The sequence below is a fragment of the Tetrao urogallus genome, assembly GCF_951394365.1.
Source record: "Tetrao urogallus genome assembly, chromosome: 5".
NCBI classification, from domain to species: Eukaryota; Metazoa; Chordata; class Aves; order Galliformes; family Phasianidae; genus Tetrao; species Tetrao urogallus.
This window is the reverse complement of record NC_136818.1, coordinates 29,843,046-29,851,780: the sequence shown is the minus strand read 5'-3', so window position 1 is coordinate 29,851,780 and position 8,735 is coordinate 29,843,046. Positions and strand designations below refer to the sequence as shown.

The 8,735-nt window shown below is 46.4% G+C and overlaps 1 pseudogene across 1 annotated transcript; it reads left to right on the top strand.

Moving 5' to 3' along the window:
* Window positions 1-994: 994 nt before the first annotated feature.
* Window positions 995-1,408, top strand: LOC306946511 (angiogenin pseudogene; annotated as a pseudogene). The gene has a single exon. The product of its transcript is annotated as an angiogenin pseudogene (transcript).
* Window positions 1,409-8,735: the final 7,327 nt, after the last annotated feature.

Genomic DNA, 8,735 nt, shown 5'->3' with positions numbered 1-8,735 from the left:
ACAGAGGAAAGAAGCCCTTCTTAAAAAGATTACAGCACGGCCATCCCAATCCCAGATCTGATTGACTTGACACCACCACATGAGTAGCTGACTGGCTAGTCAGCCCTGGTTAGGGAAGCGTGGGGCAGGAGAGATGCAGTGCATTGTCTTTGGTCATGGCCAATTGCCACCCTGTCTCTGACCATGGCTCTTATGGTTTGTTAGGGCTGCCAGGGCCTCGGAGTTCCTTCCAAAGTTACAGGGTTCCAATTTCTACTCCAGGCTTCAACCCCCACGTGCAGCCTCTTGTGTACTTCCTCCCTGCACTGAGGTTTTCTTGACTCCTCCTCATTTAAGAGTTTCCTGTCACGCTGTACTAAATAAAAGTCACAGCTGATACCCTGAGCCATTACCAGAGGGAGAGAACGGTCAAGACGGGACGACCCTCAGGAGAGACATCGGCAGATCCTCACAAATACCCAAAGAGAGGCAAGGTGAGTTCTAGGTGGGCATAATACGACATACATGGGGAAATGAGGTGCCTCTGTGGGGTGGGCTAAGATGTTGAGGACAGTGGAATATTTTGCTGGGGCATGTGTATGTGTTTGAGCTGACAAGGGGTGTGAAAGAGTATTGATAAAGGGGTGGGAACTAGCTTATATGTGTAACATCCCCATTCTACAGGAAGCCCTCAAGAGGATCTGGGGAAATGTTCTGCCTCCTACTTAACTTGAATTAGCCCTGGATAATTAGAGGAGACGTTATGGTTGTGTGCCAGGAGGGCGTTAGGCTTTCTTATGTATGTAGACTGCTGCAGGGTCATTAACCATTCAGAGGAACAGGTGTCAAGATGGACTTTGTCTTTCTCAATCCCCTGTGGGACAAGAGTGTATATGAGGTTCAGGAGAGTTCCCTAGGGAGTGGTAGATTGAGTTGGGTGCAGCAGCGGCACCTGAGTTACCTGGAACTCTCACGGAGCTATGAGTTTCTCTTACAATTCCCTTCCTAGGCAGCCATGGCCATGAGCTCCCTGTGGTCGACGGCTATCCTGCTCCTAGCAGTGTCTATGTGCAATGGTGTTCCAACCTACCAGGATTTTTTGCAGAGGCACGTGGACATCCCCAGGACACCGAGCTCAAATGATAACGATTATTGCAATGTCATGATGATGCGGCGTGGCATGAGTTTTCCTGGAAGATGCAAAACCCTCAACACCTTTGTGCATACAGAGCCAGCTGACCTGACTGCTGTCTGCACAAACCAGCCTGATGATTCCCTTTGTACAACACAACAGCACTTTCCTGTCACAGTCTGTAAGCTGATCAGGAGTCATCCAACCTGTACATACTTTGGGAATCAATTCAACCATCGTGTCCGTGTGAAATGTGTAGGAGACCTTCCCGTGCATCTAGATAGCACCTTCCCATGAGATTTGCCCCTCGGAATCTCTCTTATCCTTTTGAGTGTCCCTAACTAACCCTGAGGCTGTCCTCACTCTGTCAACTGCTCTTGGGCTCAGAGAAGGAGGAGTCAAAACCTCTGGCATCCTGAATGCTGCTCCTTAACGTCGCTACTCCTTAAAACCATGGGAGGCTCCTAAGTCCCACTGGCTGCCCCTTACTGCCTGAGATGGCTGCATTCAGGCCCACCGCCACTCCCTTTGCAGCTTTTACTTGCATAGAACAAAACAAAACAAAATAAAAATGAGAGTTCTTCATCATTTGCAGAGAAAGTCTTACTGGAATAGCTATTAAAAAGTACCCTAAAGTACCCATGCAACAAGTTTAATATGTAAATGGCATACAAGACAGCTAGTCATGGTCTCTGCAAGTTCCAGTCTGCTCAGTAAGTCTGCTTAATGGAGCGCATGAAATTGGACTTAATGAGACTTCACTGTATGTGTATGCGATCTGAAATGTCATGGCCTGAATAATGGTTGAGCACCAGGTGAGACAGTGTGGCTAACACAGGGAGCTCAGGTGCAAGCTCAGCCTCACCCTGGCTTAAGGGTTAGCAGCCCAGGTAGCAGTATCTCTTTTTGGAGATTGTGCTCTTCTCAACACTCCACCTGTCTTTGGAAAGGGTGAGCCACTTTTGCCTGTGTCACTTTCTAAACTTTATCTTGATGAATGCCTTTACAAGCGTGCTCATATCCCAAAAGGATCTTAATATCTTAATTATCACCTTCTATTTCTATACAGTACGTGTAGGTAAAAAAACTCCATAGTGTTGCAATAGAGTCCAGAGGTGGGAAAGAAAAATAGTCAGAAGCCTGGAGTAGCTTTCTCATGAAGATGGGCTGAGAGAGCTGGGCTTGTGAAGCCTGAATAAATGAAGGCTTCTGGAAGAAGACTTTTAACTTTTTAAACTTTTTTTACCTTCTTTACTTTTTTTACTTTTTTAACTTTTAAACACAGTAAGACCACAGAGCTAATAATCAGGAGTCAGAGAGACTTTTTACATGATCTGATAGTGATAGGACATGGGAGAACAGGCTTACATTAGAAGAGGGGATTCTTCGATGTTAGCGGGATATTATGTACTCACAGGGTGGAGAGGCACTGCAACAGGTTGTTCAGAGAAGTTGTGGATGTCCCATCTCTGAACATGCTCAGGGCCAGGTTAGATGGGGCCCTGGGCAGCCTGATGTTGTATCTGATTTAGTGTTTGTGAATCCTGCCCAGAGATGTGGGTTTCAAAATATGACATTTAGAATCCCTTTCATCCCAAGTAGTTATATGGTTCTGTGATATATGTCCCATTTTTGGGTCAGTGTAACCTGAGAGAAGTCTTTGGGGTTATGTTCCATGGAAGAGGACTCAAGGGGAATTCATGCTTCTATGTCTTCTTAGGTCTCAGGGATCCAAGTACCCTTGCAGGAATTACCCCTGAGAAGGCTGTTGCTGCACATTAGATACCACCAAGTATGTTGGAAAGTTTCCACAAGGTGGCCAAGACAACAGGAAAGCTAGGAGGATTGGTGGGCTCAGAGAGACAGCCGTGCTGGCTTGCCTGGGCCACACTGAGTGAAGAAAAATTGACTTGAGCCACATATAAAATATATATTTAATTCTACATAATTAACACAAGGCAGTGGGGGTTTTTTTGTTGGTTTTTTTTTTTTTTTTCCATATATTTTTAATTAAAATGTAAAAAAATCAAAGAGACATAAAAGTAGTGGTATTTTTGACCTTGTTTTTGTGAAACTAATGCTTCCATCTGGTTCAGTGGGAGTCTTTGCAATTAGTGAGTTCTCCAACGTTCATCAGTAGTTTTCGATGCAGTATCATTCTGAACACTGTTACGCTTTGAAACATAGTACGGATCAGTTGATTTCTACCTTGAAAATGCATGTTCAAGTTTTTTAAATGAGCAGTCAAATCCACCAAAATGCTACATCTGTGAGCCATTTTTCATCTTCAAGTTCTGGCACAAGTTTTCCTTTTGATTCCATAAATAACTTGATTTCATTTTGCAAATCATGGAATCTTTTTAGCATTTTCCCCAGCTTGGCCACCTTCCTTCAGAAGAGTAATTGATGTCCCCGTAATCAGCATCCATACTTTTAAGGAACTCCTGGAATGGGCAAGGAATCTGTCCTTTGTCCTTTATGAAATTCACAGCTTTGACGATTTGCAGAACATTATCCATGTTTAAAGCACTCACACATGAATTTTTTTTGATGTATATTTCATAAAATGTGTGTTGCCAGTGGCAATTGCATCAACTTCCATTAATACCGATCTGTCTTTGGAGACTGCCAGCCTCATCACTGGGGCACCATCAGTAGCTGTACTAGATATGCTGACAATTACAGTAAATTGTTTTAATTTAATTTGTACTCATTCATACAGAACATGAGATTTACTTGTGTCTTTTAATGGCACCAAAGAAGTCATTCCTTCAGTGACATCATATTCATTATCACAGAATCACAGAATAACAGAATGGCCAGGGTTGGAAGGGACCTTAAGGTTCATGAATCTCCAACACCCCTGCCACAGGCAGGGCCACCAACCTTCACATTTAATACCAGACCAGGCTGCCAGGGCCCCATCCAGTCTGGCCTTGAACACCTCCAGGGATGGACGGGGCATCCACAGCCTCTCTGGGCACCTGTTCCAGCACTTCACCACTCTCTCTGTGAAGAATTTCCCCCTTGACATCCAAACTAAATCTTCCCTCCCTCAACTTAAAACCATTTCCCCTTGTCCTGCAGTTATCAACCCTTTCAAAGAGTTGATTTCCCTCCTGTTTGTAGGCTCCCCTTAGGTACTGAAAGGCTGCAATGTGGTCACCCCACAGCCTTCTTTTCTCCAGGCTGAACAAGCCCAGCTCCCTCAGCCTGTCTTCATAAGGGAAGTGCTCCAGTCCCCTGATCATCTTTGTGGCTCTCCCCTGGACCCTCTCCAACAGCTCTGTCTTTCCTGTACTGGGGCTCCAGACCTGGATGCAGAAGTGCAGATGGAGCCTCACAAGAGCACAGTAGAGGGGGAAAATCACCTCCCTGTCCCTGCTGGCCATGCCTCTTCTGATGGAGCCCAGGATAACATTTACTTTCCAAGCTGCAAGAGCACACTGCTGGCTCATGTTAAGCTTTTCATGTATCAGCCCCCTCCTTGGGAGGTCTACGGAGTCCTCATGTCCATGGCTGACCATGAGCAGACAGAAAGCGAACGCGGACTTACTGGCTTCACAGAGGAGAGCAAGGCCCAAGCAGGGAATAGAGTAGCTGGGAAACGAGGCACCTATTTATACTGAGCCCGATGGCCCCGAGGGAGCTGAAGTGGCAAAAACACAGAGCGCCTTCAGAAAGGGTAATTTTGGCTTCCCAAGCTCTGCCGGTAGATGAAAGACATTCCTCCTTCACCCGAAATGCTTAGCTCCCTTGTCACGCTGCGTAAGGCTGAAGCGATCTGCTTGATAGCAGTTCTGTCTCTTCCTCAGGCCGATGCTCGTGAGAGGTCTGGTTGCCACTGCTGGTGAAGACTTGCAGAAGGATCAGGCCGTGCGCAGGTGCGGTACACGTCCTCCCCTTCCCGAAGGGCGTGGCCCCCGCTTGGTAGGACTTTGCGCGTGGAGCACTGCAGAAGGGAACGCACAAGCAAGTGCAAGACGCAGTGACGGGCTGGGCCTGACCCTGAGCAAGAGCGGTGCCGGCAGGCTATGGAGGAGCTCAGAGCACAGGCAAGCCTCTGCAGGAGACTCAGCTGCCCGGCCGAGGGTGGAAGGTGATGTTCAGCCCAGGCCCCTAGTGATCTGGAGAGAAACTTCATGGCGCGTATGCAGGGAGGGAGACATCGAGAGCGTAGCTGGAGTGGGTCAGGCCGCTCCATGGCGAGTCGCTGCTCCCCCCGGCCGTGGTGACGCACACGCTTTCCTGACCTGCAAAGGCTTCCAGCCCCCGGGTCCCACGGGTTCTTCTCTGCAGGGCTGCTCTTAAGGACTTCTCCTTCCAGTCTGTATAGATGCCTGGGATTCCTCCAGCCGAAGTGCAAAACACACTTTGCTGTGTTGAACCTCACTAGGTTCACCTGGGCCCACCTTTCAAGCCTGTTGAAGTCACTTTGAATGGCATCCCTTCCCTCCAATGTGTCAACTGCATCCCTCAGCTTGGTGTCATCAGCAAACTTGCTAAAGATGTTAAAGAGCACCGGTCCCAAGAAAGATCCCTGGGGAATGCTGCTTCAAACTGGCTTCCACCCGGACATAGAGCCATTGATGACAACTCTCTGTCTGCAGCCTTTTAACCAATTCCTTACTGATCAGGTGGTCCACCCATCAAATCCATATCCCTCCAATTTGAAGATAAAGATGTGGTGGGGGACCATGTCAAAGGCCTTGCTCAAGTCCAGGTAAATAACATTGGTCACCTTTCCCTTGTCCACCAATGCCATCACTCTCAATCATAGAAGGACACCAGATTGGTCAAGCATGACCTTCCCCTGGTGAAGCTGTGCTGGTTCGGATCACATGCTCATTCCTCATGTGATCAAGCATGTCGTCCAGGAGCACCTGTTCCATGATCTTCCCAGCCACAGAGACTCACTGGCCTGTAGTTCCCTGGGTCTTCCTTGCTCCCTTTCTTGTAAATGGGAGTGACCTGACCCTTCCTTCCCTTTCTCCACTCCAGGGACCTCACCTGACTGCCATGACTTTTCAAATATGATGGAAAGTGGCTTGGCAACCACCTCAGCCAAATACTTCAGAACCCTGGGGTGCATGCCATCTGGCCCCATAGACTTGTACACATTCAGTCTCATGAGGCGGACTCAGACTTGCTTTACCCTTACAGTGTGGGGGGATTTACCCCCACAGACAGGGTTTAGGGATGTGAGAAATACTGGAATTCTGGCTGCTGGTGAAGACTGAGGCAAAGATATCATTCAGTACCTCAGCCTTTTCTTCGATCTTGAAGCCAGTTCTCCTTTTACATTTACCAAATGAGGTACACTTGCTTTGGCCTGTCTCTTCTGGACAGTGTACCTGTAGAAAGTCTTCCTATTGTTTTTCACATCCCTCGCCAAGTTCAGTTACGCCTGCACCTTGGCTTTCCTGATCCCACATCTGAAAGTCCGGACGGCATCCCTGCATTCTTCCCAGATGACATAGCCTTGTTTCCTTTTATCCTTGCCTTCCAAGTGACATGTCCTTGTTTCCATTATCAGTACCTCTAATGAAAATGACATGTTGAGCCAAGTCTATAGTATCAGTACTTTCATCTCTTGCCAAAGCACACAATTTGAAATTAACAGCTTTTCTCTCCAAATTTCTTTTGATAGACTTTCTTATTCATTTCTTCAGTTCACCTGGCTGCAGTCTGGCGAGACAAACTGATTTTAGAAAAATCCTTCTTTATTCTTTTTATTTTTTTTAATCAGGACAAATGACATGTGGTTTCCAACTTATGATCAGTAAATGGTTTGGATTTCTTTGCCAGATAGCTAGCTTCTATAGCAGAATCCTTTTGAGTTTTAACTTTTCCAAAAAGATTTATTTGAGGTGAAAGAGTTTTTTCAACTCTGCCATTTTCCCTTTATGAAGCATTCCTCGATATTCATCAAATTTGGCAGCATGTTTCTGCTTATGTCTTTTCCAATTGTAATCTTAGAAAACTGACACAATATCCTTGCAAATTAAGTGTATGTGTCAATGGTTTCTGGGCCAGCTCTCTGACTAATGGGTTGGGGGGAACTACTGATCCATGCCCCAGGAGAGGGGAACAGGAGGAAAGGGGAAAGGGTAGAGAGGTGGGCCTAGAAACAAAACAGTGCCAGCGAGCTATGGGAGAAAACTAATTTACTAAATATGAAATCAGAATGTGAGATAACACAATATAATTGGAACTGAAGCTAATAAATCAGATGAGAGGGTGGGTGTTCAAAACTGAAGGCTGTACTCTAAACCTGAAGGCTAGGGAGCACACACCACAGAGACAAGCAGTCAAAGAAGGGGCTGTCTTGTGACTAACGGGCAGTTTTATCTTTCCCTCTAAACAGAAAATGGAAACAGAACAGTGAAAGTCTTCTAGGATAGGTGCTTCTTCTTCTTTTCTAAGAACCAGGTACACTGAAACGGCAACAATCCACAGAACTGGAGCATTAACTCCTTAACTCCCAGAGCACTACATGATGCTATGATGTGGAATACCAATAACAAAAATCATAAAACCACGGCAGTTTTGCATTTTCCACTGACACTCACACTGCACCCCACCAGCACGACTTGGCAATACATGGCATTGTTCTTGAATGGTGTCTTGGGAAGTCCACGTGCTTCCTTAACATACCAAGACTGTTTGGAACTCCAGAGCATGTAAACACTATGTAGAGCCAAGAGCAAGATGGCAGTCTACTACGGAGACCTCATGTCCATGGCTACTGTAGATGGAATTGTAAGAGGCCCTCACTGTTCCGTGAGACTCCAGGTTACCCAAGTGTCTCTGTTGCACCCAACACACCTTACCACTCCCTGGTGAGCTCTCCCCAACTTCATATACACTCTTGTCCTACAGGGGATTGAGGCATCTGGGAACTTTCACTTGTGCCTTTCACCAAGGACAAGCATATGCATATGTCTGTTTTGGAGAAAAGTTATTTCCTAACATCCAACCTGAATCTCCCCTGGCACAACTTGAGGCCATTCCCTCTAGTCCTATTGCTAGTTACATGGGTGAAGAGGTGGACTCCGACCCCACCACAAACTCCCTTCAGGTAATTGTAGAGAATGATGAGGTCGCCCCTTGTCAATGGCTTATGGAGGTTTGTCCTGGTTCCATGACTAGTGGGGCAGAGGGATTTCACAAAATCCTCACCTCTGGAAAAGGGAAATAGGAGCCCCAAAATAATTAAAAACAGCAGCAACTGTCCGAGGAGAAACATGCTAATTTACTTGCCGCGGAGCTAAAACAGTAATGCGATTGCTACCTGAGTGGGAAGCACGACAGGACTCAATATGAGTGATCCAGCTTCAGTTTATTAACGGTTACACAGAGTTTTTATAATTGGTTTTAGCTATTGTGTTGCCTTGCTATTGGTGGACAACAGTCGTTTCTTGGCAGAGAAGAATCTAACTACACGCTATCTGTTTTTGTCAACTCCATTAAACCAAGTTCCTCCTCGGGTTACTCCCTCCTGCTCACAATAACATTGTGACCTTCTGTTAGCCTCTAGTATTTTTCCATGGGTATACAATCTGTACTGCCATACAGGCTGTGCTTGTACATCTCCTCATGGCCTCCTTGTTCCTGGGGCCAT